Consider the following 16,235-nt stretch of genomic DNA (forward strand, 5'->3'; position numbering starts at 1 on the left):
CTTCGATTCTCAAACCTAGAACCATTATTGTTTGACACATAGTTCACATGCTCATTCACATTTCCATCTTGATCATCACAAAGATCCATACATGCATGAGGGCAATTAGAAACATCATGATCATACGATCCACAATCATCACAAAACAAGCATCCACTTGGCATGTTACTAGAAGAGGAAGGGGGTTGAGAATTAGAAGACATACCTCTCCCTTAGATTATAAGGGAAGATTTGAAACTTGGTAGGTAGCACTTTCTAACTTCGCATTTATAGCGGACATTTCCTTCCCCAAGTTTGTCATTTGTGAGGATAGATTGTTGATTGCATTTAGATGATCAACCGAGTACACCGAAGAGCTACTCTTTCTAGTTGACTCTCGTTCTCTATCTTGCCAATCTCTATAGTACCTCACTACGTCTTTAATTATGTCTACCACTTCCTTTTCCGTTTTATTCATGATAGGACCTCCGGCTCCTCCATCTAAAGATGATTTTCCTTGAGGACTAAGGCCTCCATAGAAAATTTGAATAATTTGGTAAGTAGGAATTCCGTGGTGAGGACATTCTCTTTGATACTCTTTGTATCTCTCCCATGCTTCATAGAGGCTCTCACTAGGATTTTGCTTGAAACCTTGAATCAAAGGTCTAGCCTCCGCCATTTTCTTTTGTGGATAGAAACGGGATAGAAAATCCTTGGTAACTTCCTCCCATGTCCTTAGAGAATACGGCTTGACCTCCCTGTCTAGCTATTCTAAGGCACGCCCTATGAGGGAAAAGGGGAAAAGCTTGAGGCGGATGAATTCTTGGGAAATTCCATTCACCTTGATAGTATTGCAATATTTTTTGAACTCCTTGAGATGATTTAGTAGGCTTTCATGCTTGGCCCCACTAAATTATCGCCTCTCTATCAAAGTGATCACTGCCGACCTTATTTCAAAGTCATTCGCCGGTGTTGTAGGTGGAGCAATCCCACTCTCAAATCTATATGCACGAGAAATCCCCAATTCTTTCAACGCCGCCCTTAGATATTTCCCATTCTTTCTTGTTCCTCTTGTTGTGGTTCTTCTTCACTTGAAGTGCTAGGACTAAAAGATCGTCTAGCAACCCTTATCCTTGCAATAGTTCTCTCAATTTCTGGATCAAATGGCACTAGTGAACGACCACGTGGTCTATGCATACAATCTCAAAAGAAATGATTAGTAGCATGACACTCTGAAATGATCAAATCTATATGCACCAATATCATTCCACGACAACGGCGCCATTTTTTACGTAGGGAAAATGTAGGCCGTTTTCTACCCTCCCCTAGAGCCAAACAAAATTTAAAAACACTCGACCAACCTAATACGAGTATATGGTAAGTCAAGCGTCGAACCCAAAGGAATGAGTAGGTGTAAGCTATAGCCTAGGTCAAGCTACTTCGAAGATTGTAGAAAGATATGGTTGGTAACTATGGTATCGAGAAAGCTAGATAAATCGAGAAATTCAATATACTAAACACTAGGGATATAGGTTCCACATGCAAGCTCAATTATTATGTTAATTGATGGATCACCCAATCGATTCAAACATTGCATAGGACAAACAATAGTTGCAACTAATGGAATTCAAAAGCTATCTCCTATAAGCCAAGCTAGGGTTCACTATGAATGGCTAACAAGGAAAATCACAATCAAATTCAATTAATTAAAGCAATTCTTAAATCAAGGGTTTATGTCATTGAAATTTGCAATGCAATCTAGATTAATCTTATAGGTTTATCACTCCTAGTCTAATTAGTCACATGCCCAACTATGTCAACCAATTTAATTGCAACAATTCAATCAATCAAAGATCATCAACTAGGAAAAATCATAAATTAAGCATGCTTCCCCTTCTCCCTAGCAACTAATCTACTCACTAATCATGGTGAAATTGAAAAACAAAACAATTTGAATCACAAATATATTCATTTCAAGCTTAATCAAGAAGAAAATCAATCATTCAACAATTTCTCAAACAAAGATTAAAATTCAAATCAAACATTCAAGAATAAAAGGAAATTGCAATAAAAGTAAATTCAAAGGAAAGAAATCTCACAAGCCTTCATTGATGTGAAGAAGAAATCTAAGATCAAGTTGAAATCAAAGATCAAATTCAAGTACAATCAAGTAATCCTAAGCTTCTCTCTCTTTTAAATCTGGAAAAATAAGTGTCTAGTACAAGATAAATCGTCCTCCCCGAAAAAGGAAAAGTCAAAAGCTATAAATAGAAAATCGAGTGAAGAGAATCGAGGCTCCTGGTGTGTGCGCACCACCCAGGCCGCGCGCGCGCACAGCAGCGCCTGCGCGCACGCACAGTGAGGTCTGCGCGCGCGCACCCCTGCTGTGGTGCTCGTGGCTTGCCTCCTTTGCTTGCTCGATCGATCTCCGCGCTCCCAAGCATCCCTATCATCGGTGCACTCGAGGCGATGCCCGCGAGAAGGGCAACCCTATTATTCTCTAAGCACTTGAACACTTCGAACCAAAACATTGCTTCCATGGAGCTTGTACATGCGGAGCTAGCTTGAATTGCATGCTTGGATTCCCGAAATTAACTCCATCAACTTCCTTGAATGTACTCGAGCTTCCTCCTCGATAATCAAACCCCGGGAAACTCAACATACCTATAAAACAAGTTAAAGCAACGAAGAAGCTAGAAAAAATAACCGAGAAATGAATAAAATAATAAGAAAACCATCAAAAGCACGCATTTCTCTAAACTTACACACAAACACGCAAAACAAGAATTATTATGTAAAAACACGGCATAAAAGACTAAAAACGAGCATAAAACTACAAAGAAAACCTAGCCTAAGAGTGCCATAAATGACACTCATCAATTAGTTGTTCGCTTGGTTGTTGTGTACTATGCTTTCTACATCTTGATGATTTTGCTACTGTCCTGCATTCCTGAATCCCTTGTATCCGATTCCTTTGATATGGTTTAGCTGTCTCTCTTTTATTTCTTTCGTTTATTTCTTCATGAAGTTATTAACATTCTTTTGTGTAGAAATTTCTCCTTCTATTTCTTTATCTCTCACTTTATAGGTCCTTGATTGGAGCATTCGACGCATGGAATTTGGTAACGAATTTCTTGTTATCGTGCTTGTTCTTTCGTATCGAGATCATTTGGTGAGACCTTTCTATTTTCCCTCTTTCACTTTTCCTTTTGTGTGAATAGTTTAGGCTTAGATTAAGAAGAGTTGAACGGTTCGAGGTTGCTTGCTATTAACACCTTATTTTGTTTGGGGTCATTGGCGATGTAGCTGAATGACCATTTAATTGTCGATTGGGATATTATGTATTTGGCTTGCTTCCTTGTGTTTTTCTTTTCCTTTTTCATTTTCCTTCTTTTATTTCTTTTTCTTTTTCTTTCCTCTTCTTTATCTTCTATTTTCCTTTTGTTTTGCCTATTGTTTTTGTTTTCTCCTTTTCTTTTCCCTTTTCTTTTTCTCTTTATAATTGCTTTTTGACAATTGTTATTTTTGAAATATAAAAAAAAAACATGTAAGACAAAAATGATAAAGAGGATTTTCATTTTGAGGCAAAGCTCTAGTTTCTTCTTGTTTTTGCCTTTGCTTTGGACTTAGTACCATTTGGACTTGCATTTTTAGATATTATCCTTCCTAAATGGGAATGGTTCGCACGATTTGGGAGTATCCTCAGTTGATCCTAACATAGCGCATGCTAAGGTAGCCCGATTAAGAACTTTAGAGGACGTTTGAACCCTTAGTCCACGAAAAAGTGGTAAGATGGAGTTGCTTCCTATGGGTGGATTTGAAGACCTTTAGTTGGTTTTTGCCATTTTTAATCATCCCTTGTGAGGTTCACTTTGTTCTAGCCTTCATGATTCTTGTTGTGTGGCTATTTGGATCCTCCACTATGCATATCTTGATCCTTGCGTAGTCTTTTAGCTCCTAAGACCGTGACCGAGCATCTTTAGGGAAGGATATGGGCACCTATTCTCATTTTTCTTTGTTTTCTTTTTATTTAGTTACATATTTGATTTTCTATTTTCCATATACCTTCTTGCTAACCATGTTGAGCTTCCTATTTTCCGCTCTTGTTTATATCACATTACAAACATTATGACCTATGTTTACCGACCTCTTAGTTAGTGAAGCATTGGCTTGTGAGGTTTGAGTTTTGCTTTTGATTGTATATGAACATGAGCAATTTAAATGATGGTTTTCTTTGAGACTTTGAAAGTTAGGATGTATTGTATTTACAAGAAAGTTTCAAATGCATGTAGTGTCTAAGGAAATCAAATGTTGTGTCATGATAAAAAAGAAATAAAGATGATTGCATAGTTAAATAGGTAAGGACATGAAATAAGTGCAAATTTTGTGCATTATTCAATGAAAAATGAAAAAAAAAATTAAGTAATGAAAATAAAAAAAGAGAAAAACCAAAAATCTCAAAATGTTTCTAGTTGGTTTCGTTTCCTTCCCTATTCTACGCATTGAGGACAATGCTTTGTTTAAGCTTGGTGGGGAGGGGGGGGAACGTTACTTCGTTCTTGTATATATTGTGTAGTAGTGTTGAATAAGCTTGGGGGAGATGGCGTTAATCGGTATTTTTGTTTGTCATTTGGTGACCTCTTGAGTGTGTTTTTGAGAGTTGGCCGCTCTTTTGCTTCACTTAGGATTTGCCACCAAATTTTCAAATTTTTTCCGCCTTTACCCTCAACCATGTCATAACAATCATAATGAAAGACCCATGGACTTTAGAGATGTTAGGTCATTTACTCGGTGGAGGGAGATAGTTTTCAACGCTATGGAGAGAGAGTGCATGGTCGAGATGTCGGGATAACCCTATAATTCCTCAAAATGATTCTGTTTCCGATTCCTTCAAATAATCACGAGGCGCTAGCTAAGGGGTAATTTGAAGCCTATGGGGAGAATGAGGACCGTATTGATGGGGACTAGGAGGGAGGATGAAGTCTCTAGTTCTCTATGCTTAGCATGCATTATGTTCCTATCAACCTTGGATATCTTGGAACGTGCTTACCCTTGTTTGTTTAGAAAGCTTGGTATCTACTTGTGTTTTGTCTACTTGCAAAGGTCCATAGTGAAAGCATTTTTCTTCCTTTTGGTTTAAACTTTCTCTTTTCTCCTTTATATGCTTTGCCTCGTTTTACTTTGAGAGTTATGGTTAATCTCTTAGGAAACCCTTACGAGAGCATCACTCGTTCTCTAGAGTGACCTAGGGGTTTAAATGGCTTATCATTGGTTGCTAAAATTGACCGTGATTTCTACGAAAGTGAGTTAGTGTATATTCTCATCCTCTTTAGTTTTCTTGTTTCTCTCTTTGCTTGAATAATGTAATCATTTTCTCTTTGGTTTGACTTTGTTTTGCTCGAGGACGAGCAAAAGTTTAGCTTGGGGGAATTTGATGACCGTCATTTATGGCGCTTAATAGAATAGTGTTTTTGGTAATTTTACCCATGCCACGTGGGCCAACTAGATGGTGACACGTGTCAACCCAAGATTTGTCTAAATTGGACTAATCTCCCTTTGACACGTGTCATTCCCAGAATTTGGGAGAAAAGGCGGCCTTCAAGGGCCCAAGTCCTAAGAAAGCCATAATTCGGCGCAACCCAACAGGATTAGGTCAGAGTGACCAAATCAGGGGTACATTTACCACTGACCCTATAAATAGGAGATTTTCCCAATTTTGGGGGCACCTATAATTTATGACAGCATACCCTACATTCTCTTACATCAGAGAAAACACATGATCTCGGAATTCGAGAAGATCCTACTTTACTTTCCGCACCTTTTTCACATTCTCCAACGTGTTCTAACTTGATCGTCGGAGGCAGAACTCCAAGCAACCGGAGACTCCGTTGTTTTTGCAGGTACAGGCGCTGTCGAACCAGTCTTCGAGCTGTAACTCTCCCGAGGGACAAAAACACCCAAAACATTTGGCGCCGTTTGTGAGGAGAGTACTTGATGAGTGTCATTTATGGCACTCTTAGGCTAAGTTTTCTTTTCAGTTTTATGCTCGTTTTTCGTCTTCTATGTCGTGGTTTTGCATAATAATGCTTGTTTTGCATGTTTGTGCGTAAGTTTAGAGAAATGTGTGTTTTTGATGGTTTTCTTTCTATTTTATTCATTTCTCGATTATCTTTTCTCGCTTCTTCGTTTCTTTGACTTGTTTTGTTTTGTTCATTTCCCGAGGTTTAATTATCAAGAAGGAAGCTCGAGCGCGTTCAAGGAAGTTGATGGAGCTAATTTCGGGAATCCAAGCATGCAATTCAAGTTAGCTCCGCGAGCACGAGAACCTTGGACGCAATGCTTTGGCTCGAAGTGTTCAAATGCTTAGGAGCGCGGATATCGATCGAGCAAGCGAACGAGGCAAGGCCATGAGCACCAAGCAGGGGTGCGCGCGCAGCATAGGTGGTGCATGCGCGCGGCCTGGTGGTGCGCACGCACCAAGCGCCTTGCTCTCCTTCGCTCGATTTTCTATTTATACTCTTAGATTTTTCCTTTTTCGAAAAAACGACTTATTTTGTACTTGAAACTTATTTTCCAGAAATAGTTGAGAGAGAAAGTAGAGAGAGAAGCTTAAGATTACTTGATTGTACTTGAATTTGATCTTTGATTTCTTCTTCACATTAATGAAAGTTTGTGAGATTTCTTTCCTTTGAATTTAATTATTCGTAATTTCCTTTAAATTCTTGAATGTTTGATTTGAATTCCATTCTTTGCTTTAGAATTTGTTGAGTGATTGATTTTCTTCTTGATTAAACTTGAAATGTATATGATTGTGATTGAATTTGTTTTGTTTTTTCAATTTCACCATGATTAGTGAGTAGATTAGTTGCTAGGGAGAAGGGGAAGCATGCTTGATTGATGATTTTTGCTAGTTGATGATCCTTGATTGATTGAATTGTAGCAATTAAATTGGTTGACATAGTTGTGCATGTGATTAATTAGACTAGGAGTGATCAACCTATAAGATTAATCTAGATTGCATTGAAAATTTCAATGACATGAACCCTTGATTTGAGAGTTGCTTTAATTGATTGAATTCGGTTGTGATTTTTCCTAGTTAACCATTCATAGTGAACCCTAGCTTGGTTTGTAGGGGATAGCTCTTGAATTCCATTGATTGCAACTATTGTTTGTCCTTTGCAATGTTTGAATTGATTGAGTAATCCTTCAATTAGCACAATCATTAAGCTTGCATGTAGAACCTATATCCCTAGTGTTTAGTATATTGAAATTCTCAATTTATCTAGCTTTCTCGATACCTTAGTTACCAACCCTATCTTTCTACAATCTTCGAAGTAGCTTGACCTAGGCTATAGCTTGCACCTACTCATTCCTTTGGGTTCGACCCTTGACTTACCATATACTCGTATTAGGTTGGTCGAGTGTTTACAAATTTTGTTTGGCTCTAGGAATGGGTAGAAAACGACCTACTTTTCCCTACGTCAAAAATGGCGCTGTTGGCGGGGAGTGATATTGGTGCTTTGTTATAGTTGTTGAGTCTATTTCATCTTTAATTGAAAATACAAAAAGATTTTCTTTTAGACTACACTTGTAGCCGTGCTACTAACCATGTCTTTTGAGATTTTATGCATAGAGCACGTGGTTGTTCACTAGTGCCATTTGATCCGGAAATTGAGAGAACTATTGCAAGGTTAAGGGGTGCTAGACGATCTTTGAGCCCTAGCACTTCAAGTGAAGAAGAATCACAACAAGAGGAACAAGCAAGGATGAGAGAAAATCCAAGGGTGGTGTTGAAAGAATTGGGGATTCCCGGTGCATATAGATTTGAGAGTGGAATTGCTCCACCTACAACACCGGCGAATGACTTTGAAATAAGAACGGCAATGATCACTTTGATAGAGAGGCGACAATTTAGCGGGGCCAAGCATGAAAGCCCGCTAAATCATCTCAAGGTTTTCGAAAAATATTGCAATACTATCATGGTGAATGGAATTTCCCAAGAATTCATCCGCCTCAAGCTTTTTCCCTTTTCCCTCATAGGGCGTGCCTTTGAATGGCTAGACAAGGAGGTCAAGCCGAATTCTTTAAGGACATGGGATGAAGTGACCAAGGAGTTTCTATCCCATTTCTATCCACAAAATAAAACGGCGGAGGCTAGAGCTTTGATTCATGGTTTCAAGCAAAAGCCTAGTGAGAGTCTCTATGAAGCATGGGAGAGATACAAAGAGTATCAAAGAGAATGTCCTCACCACGAAATTCCTACTTACCAAATTATTCAAATTTTCTATGGAGGCCTTAGTCCTTAAGGAAAATCATGTTTAGATGGAGGAGCCGGAGGTCATATCATGAATAAAACGGAAGAGGAAGTGGTAGACATAATTGAAGACGTAGTGAGGTATTATAAAGATTGGCAAGATGGAGAAAGAGAGTCAACTAGCAAGAGTAGCTCTTCGGTGTACTCGGTTGATCATCTAAATGTAATCAACAATCTATCCTCACAAATGACAAACTTGGGGAAGGAGATGTCCGCTATCAAGGCGAAGTTGGAAAGTGCTACCTACCAAGTTTCAAGTCTTCCCTCCCAATATAAGGGGAGAGGTATGTCTTCTAATTCTCAACCCCCTCCCTCTTCTAGTAACATGCCTAGTGGATGCTTGTTTTGTGATGATTGTGGATCGTATGATCATGATGTTTCTAATTTCCCTCATGCATGTATGGATGTTTGTGATGATCAAGATGGAAAAGCACTAGTAGAAAAACGTACATTTGCGTCGCCTTATTTGCGTCACTCATACAAAAGAACGAAGCAAATTTTTTTTTAGCATCCTTAAAAGTGATTTGCGTCGCACATTAACCAAGAAACGATGTAAAAGTCAGATACATTTTAGCTTTCTGTTATTTGCGTCGCTCTTAATTAGTGAAACGACGCATATAATAATGTTATTTGCGTTGCTCATTTAGTGACAAGTGACGCAAATGAGTAATAGAATTAAATGCGTCACTCCTTTAATTAATAAGCGACGCAAATAAGTAATGGCAGAATTAAACTTTGAGTTATTTGTGTCACATTTTATTAGTTGAGTGACGCAAATGACTCTGTTGCATTTACGTTTATTTCGGATTCCAGTTGCTAGCCGCCTTCCTTTTAATAAAACAAAAAACATAGTTGCGACTCCTATCTTCCAAGAACAGCAATTTCCTATAGCTAAACACCCAGAATTTCGAGTGAAAAAACCCCAAAAATTCGAGAAAAAAACCCCAGAAATTCGACCCATACACCCCAAGAAATTTGAGCAAAAATCACCCTGAAATTCAAGGAATTTCAACCCAAAAACCCCCAGAAAATCGACCCAAAAACCCCAGAAATTCGATCCAAAAACCCCCATACATTCGACCAAAAAAACCCCCACAAATTCAACAACCAAACCGCAATGTTGACAACACCCATAATCTGAAAAAATTCAGGTTTAGAAACCCCCAATTTCGAGCAAAACAACAAAAAAAAACCCCAAGAAACCCCAAGAATTCGAGCAAAACAACAAAAAAAAACCCAGAAATTCGATTATGGGCAAATGCGAGCAAATTCGAGCAAAAAAATTGAGCAAATTCGAGCATTAATTCGAGTAATTTCGAGCATAAAAATCGAATTAAAACCCCAGGTATTCGTTGAGTGAATTACTTCCTTTATAATTGAATTTTTGAGTGAATTACTTGATTAATTTCGCCCGCCAAAAATCCGAGGATGGACGAGCAAATTACAGCCTTATAATTGAAGTTCGATTAGTGTAGCAGTTTGACCATTGTTCGCCCAAATCAACTGCATTTAGGCTCGACATTGTTGAATTTGTGAAGTCAATTTCACCTAAGGTAAGATTGCTTCTATTTATGTTCAATACTTTCATTTTCTCAAAAAAAAAAAAAAAAATTGTTCACAGAAAATTGGGTTAATATATGTAATTTTATTTGTAGATAAAATTAATTAGAAAATATTTTATAGTATGATTGAATATTGTTGGTTTAATATATGTAATTTTATTTGTAGATAGAATTAATTAGAAAATATTTTATAGTATGATTGAATATTGTTGGTTTAATATATGTAATTTTATTTGTAGATAGAATTAATTAGAAAATATTTTATAGTATGATTGAATATTGTTGGTTTAATATATGTAATTTTATTTGTAGATAGAATTAATTAGAAAATATTTTATAGTATGATTGATTATTGTTGGTTTAATATATGTAATTTTATTTGTAGATAGAATTAATTAGAAAATATTTTATAGTATGATTGAATATTGTTGGTTTAATATATGTAATTTTATTTGTAGATAGAATTAATTAGAAAATATTTTATAGTATGATTGAATATTGTTGGTTTAATATATGTAATTTCATTTGTAGATAGAATTAATTAGAAAATATTTTATAGTATGATTGAATATTGTTGGTTTAAAATATGTAATTTTATTTGTAGATAGATTTAATTAGAAAATATTTTATAGTATGATTGAATATTGTTGGTTTAATATATGTAATTTTATATGGAAAATTCTTAATTATGCGGAAGTGAATTCCACAAGTTGCTCGAGGTTCTGGTTGTGGACAAACGATTAAGGCGGTAGTACACATACGAGATTGTCTTCACTTGTGGTATATATATTTGAACCATTCTTTGTATTAACTTATTTTTTGTGGTTGGTATAATGATTGTGAATTGTATGAGATTTTTAATTGTGATATAATTGATTGGAATTGCAATAATACTTGCATCATTAGCTTAGATACCCGTTTAGGGCTTACTCATTAGGATTAAGTCTTGAATAGTCCCCGGTTTGGGACTGTTCTTGAATGTTCTATCTCATTTAGGTGATAACTACTTGAACTGTTTTTGGATCTAAGAAGATCATGGCTCACTATTTCCCGATCGTTCTCTAGGTACATATGTAGATAGCCGATTATCTACATTGTGTGCTTGGAGAACTATAGGGAAATGCTGCCAGATTTTCTTTAGAACCAAACTTTACAAGTAGTTATTAGTGAGATAGGAAATTTAAGAATGGGTTAGGTTGGAGTGATAAGGACCTTGTTGGATCATGTCATTGCATTTACATGAGATAAAATTTGAATGAAAATGTTTGATGCCTTATATTCTTGTTTATGGTTAAGGAGCTATATATGTTAGAAAATATACACATTATCTTAAAATTAATTTTGTTATTCAGTGGTTGAAAATGGATCGAAGTTGGATGTATGCTAAACGAAATTCTACAAGTTTTTTACGAGGAATTGAAGAGTTTAGCAATGTTGCCTTAAAACACCAAACAGAGAATAAATCAAAGATTATTCTTTGTCCTTGTTGTGACTGTAATAATTCGAGGGGATATCGTGATATAGATGATATTAAAGATCATCTAATTCGTCGTGGGTTTAAAGAAAACTACACAAGGTGGACATGGCATGGTGAGAGCATATATATTGAGGCAAGTTCTAGTTATTGCCCAAGGGAAGATGAGAATCATTGTGATGATGATAATGAACACCAAGGTGAGGATATCGATACAGCTGATATTCGTGTTGAAAGTGAGAGTGAAGTGGAGAAGGACAGGATAGATGAAATGATGCATGATGTTGAAGACCATTTCACAGAGTGTCCCCAGACATATGATAGTATTTTGAGAGCTGCAGAAACCCCGTTATATCCTGGTTGTACAAAATTCACTAAACTTGGTGCTATTATGAAGTTATTCAACTTAAAGGCGAGCAATTGTTGGACCGACAAGGGTTTTACGTAGTTGTTGGAAGCCTTAGTAGAAATGTTTCCCGAAGGGAATGGACTTCCAAACTCCACTTATGAGGCCAAGAAACTTATGTGCCCTTTGGGTATGGAATATGTGAAGATACATGCTTGTCCCAATGACTGCATGTTGTATCGAAATGAGTATGCTGATTTGCATGAGTGTCCAAGGTGTGGAGTTTCTCGTTACAAGATGAATGATACTGGTGAGTTGTGTAAGAAAGGGTCTCCGGCGAAGGTATTATGGTATCTTCCAATTATTACCGAGATTTAGGCGACTCTTCTCAGATGAAAAAACTGCAAAATTATTGAGGTGGCATGCTGATGGGAGGAAGAAAGATGGGTTAATGAGGCATCCGGCTGATTCCCCACAATGGAGTAACATTGATCGAAAGTTCAAGGACTTTGGTCAAGAAGACCGAAATCTTAGGCTTGGTCTTAGTACAGATGGAATGAACCCATTTGGGACACTAAGTACCCAATATAGCACTTTACCGGTTCTTCTAACTATCTAAAATTTGCCTCCTTGGTTATGCATGAAGTCTAGATACATTATGTTGTCCCTTCTAATATCCGGGCCTAAACAACCTGGAAATGACATTGATGTGTATCTAGCGCCTCTCATTGAAGATTTGAAATTGTTATGGAATGAAGGTGTCCAAATGTTTGATGCATATAGTAAAACCAATTTCACTTTACGTGCCATGATTTTTTGTACGATAAATGACTTCCCAGCTTATGGGAATTTGTCGGGGTACACTGTGAAGGGAACAACTCCTTGCCCCATTTGTGAAGATGATTTGGAGGCATTACGCCTAGACAATTGTGGCAAGCATGTATACATGGATAATCACAGACATCTTCCTGAAGACCACCCTTTTCGATTCAATAAGGATGCTTTTAATGGAAAAGTGGAGTTCAGAGAAGCCCGTGGCCCTTTACGTGCAAGTGAGGTTTATCAGCGGGTCAAAGACATTGAGAATGAGTTTGGTAAGTCTTACAAAAGCAAATCAACTGGGGGTTACAAGAAGAAGTCTGAGCTATGGTCTCTTCCATATTGGAGACATTGGAAGTTAGACATTGTCTAGATGTAATGCATATTGAGAAAAATGTCTGTGATGCCATTGTGGGAACTTTATTAAGTATGCCAGGAAAGACAAAGGATGGAGTTAAAGTAAGAAAAGACATGGCTGCTATGGGTCGTTCAGAGTTGGCACCCGAATCTCAAGGAAAACACTGGTATCTTCCCCCAGCTTGCTTTACCTTGTCTAAAAAGGAAAAAACTAGCTTCTGTGAGTCATTGCATGGTTTAAAGGTCCCGGCTGGATATTCTTCTAATTTTCACAGACTTGTGTCAATGACTGACTTGAAATTGGGTGGCATGAAATCTCATGATTGTCATGTCTTGATGCAACAATTATTACCACTTGCCATTCGAGGAATTTTGCCACCTCAAGTGAGGTATACGATTACAAGATTATGTGTCTTTTTTAACAGTATCTGTAGCAAGGTCATAAATCCAAGTATTTTAGATGACTTGCAAGCAGATATACTTGAGACAATGTGTCGATTTGAAATGTATTTTCCCCCATCTTTTTTTGACGTGATGCCTCATTTGGTTATTCATCTTGTAAGTAAAATTAAACTTTGTGGACCAGTGTGTATGAGATACATGTATCCTTTTGAACGAGAAATGGGTGACTTAAAGGGAAAAGTCATGAATCCGGCCAAACCTGAAGCTAGTATTGTACAACGAACAGTTGTTGAGGAAGTGGCGGCATGGGTTGCTCAATATCTTGCACGTTCACAGAAAATTGGGTTGCCAAAGTCTCGACACGATGGAAGGCTTGGAAGTCAAGGTACTATTGGCAGGAAAAGGATATCCATGGGCTTTGAAATGAAAAATAAGGCCGAGCTTTTTGTGTTGCAAAATCTTAGCGAGGTTCATCCTTACTTGGACGAGCACATGCTTTTTCTTAAAAATAAATATCCTTCCAAAAGTGATCTTCAGCTGATAAAGGAGCATAATTGTTCATTCGTTACATGGTTCAAGGAACGAGTGATGTCCCAACTGTCCACCACACCTAATGATATATCTGACACATTGAGATGGTTGGCATATGGTGCTAAATGTCAAGTCATGTCATATGAGGGATACGACATCAATGGGTATTCTTTTTACACTAGCCAACAAGATGACAAGTCAACAATGCAAAATAGTGGTGTTAAAGTAATAGGTTTGTCATCTGAGTATGTTAGGGCACATGATAAAACACTTGTGGATAAGAAGAAATTTTATTATGGAATCATTGAAGAAATAATAGAGCTGGATTATGTTGATTTCAAGATTCCTCTATTTCGATGTAAGTGGGCTGATAGTAGCCGTGGTGTAAAAAAAGATGAACAAGGGAACTTGACCCTTGTATTGGTCGACGAGGCCATCTAGCTGATCCATTTATATTAGCTTCACAAGCAAAACAAGTTTTTTACATGGCTGACCCAACTGATTGTAAATGGTCAGTTGTTTTAGAAGGTAAAAGAAGGATACTTGGTATTGAAGTTGTGGTGGACGAGGAAGAATATGATGAGCAATTTAATGAGTCATCACCTTCCGTTTGGAGCATCCCTCCAATAGTTGATGATTTTGACACACCGTTGAAACGTAAAGATCATAATGAAGGATTTTATGTCGCAAAAGAGAAGAATGAAGTAGGTATGAGTTCTGTGATTTTTTTTCCAATATGTGTTACTAATTGCATAAATTGCTTATTATTGTTATGTGTACACGTTTATAATTTATAAATGATACAAATCGATGTCTTAATTTATTTATGTCTTTTTTTTCAGGTAAGTAATAATGGAGGATGAGGATATGCATAATCGTTCCATGTCTTCGCAAGGTGAGGAAGATGAGCCACACAATCAATCACAAACAGAGCAACAAACAACCGACTCTCAAAAGAAGAAAAAGAAGCCAAGAGGTCCTTCAAAGGGCCTGAAATCCATGCCTGGGGTTCCTAGAGTGCTTGAATGGGATGAATTGTGTCGACCCATTGGAAAGTGGGCAAAAGCATACAAAACTCATCTTGGTGAAATAAGCCGTGCAAAAGTGTCTATATTGTATAAAGATTGGAATCAAGTTCCACAAGGAATAAAAGACACTTTGTTGGAAGATGTTAAGGTAATATTCACTATTAAATGTTAAATGTTATACTATTATATGATCATTTTGACATTATTTGAGTATGATGAAAACAATTTATTTGAATATGATGAAAATATTTACTAACTTTTTTTTTTTAATTTTTTTTGTAGAGAGAGTTTCAAATTGAAGAAGATGAAGACAAGAAAAAAAAGGTCCTACGCACTTGTGATAAGTGTTGGAGAGATTTTAAAACAAAATTGGTCAGTGGTTGGATCACATGTACTAGGAATATGCCGAAGGAGAAAAGAATGCCGTATGTACTCTATGATTTCATATCTGAAGATATGTGGAAAACATTTGTGGAGGAGCATAGTACAGATGATTTTAAGGTTTGTGTGTGTATTAATATCAATGATCATGCATGTTATTAATACTTTGTGAACGGCTTCTTATGTACTATTCTCCATTTATGCTCGTGAAAATAGGAAATCAGTGAGAAGGCAAGACAAAGCCAATCTTTCAACGAATACCCTCACCATTTAGGAGCCAAATCATATGGTGAAATGAATATTTTATGGCGTAGAAAAGGGTATATTCCCACAGCATCTTCAGCATCCAGTATTTCGTCTTGTTCTTCGGTTGTGTCTAGTTTGCCAGATAGGACATATGCTTGGTTTCTAGTATGATCAATAGAAGATGATAAGGGAAATCCTTATTTTGCCGGATGAGAAAACAAGAGAGGTGAAAGAATCCATTGTAAGTATATAATAAGTCTTTATTTTAATTTTTAATATATTTTGTTAAGTTTATGTATTGCAACCAAAGTTTACTAACTTGAAGTCTTTGTGTAGGATAATTGGAGAAAGCAACAAGCTGATGGAAAATTTGTTCCTAATAGGCATGATGATATCTTATCTCGTGCCCTTGGGAAAAAAGATCGTAATGGTCGGGCAATAGCATTTGGTAATGGAATTGGCATTAAAGCTGTATGGGGATCCAGAGAGAGGCGTAGTGGCCGACGGGGTAGGGAAATCGGAGATGCTGAGCTAGAAGAATTAGAGGGAAGAGTAGCCCGGAGGGTACGAGAGGAGACTATGCAGGAGATGGACTCTAAAATGGATTCCATAGTTCAAGAGAAGTTTATGTTATTTGCTAAACAGATTGGTAATCAAATTCCAACTGAATTGATGGAAATGAATAACATAGGCCGGACGACTCCACAAAATCGTAGTAGTTGCCAATCAGTGGGTAATGATCCATTTGCAAACATACAGGTATCCAAAACTTTGTTATTTTATTTTTTTATCTATT

General features: G+C 37.0%; 2 non-coding genes across 2 annotated transcripts; one reads left to right on the plus strand and one right to left on the minus strand.

Annotated features, from left to right (window-relative positions):
• Positions 1-545: 545 nt before the first annotated feature.
• LOC145573335 (small nucleolar RNA R71) lies at positions 546-651 on the plus strand. The gene has a single exon (XR_014097383.1). It is a non-coding gene; the product is annotated as a small nucleolar RNA R71 (small nucleolar RNA).
• A 7,479-nt stretch (positions 652-8,130) lies between these two features.
• LOC145573331 (small nucleolar RNA R71) lies at positions 8,131-8,236 on the minus strand. Its single transcript, XR_014097379.1, has one exon. It is a non-coding gene; the product is annotated as a small nucleolar RNA R71 (small nucleolar RNA).
• Between the last annotated feature and the right edge of the window lie 7,999 nt (positions 8,237-16,235).

This window comes from Chenopodium album, chromosome 12, assembly GCF_948465745.1.
Source record: "Chenopodium album chromosome 12, dcCheAlbu1.1, whole genome shotgun sequence".
Lineage (NCBI taxonomy): Eukaryota > Viridiplantae > Streptophyta > Magnoliopsida > Caryophyllales > Amaranthaceae > Chenopodium > Chenopodium album.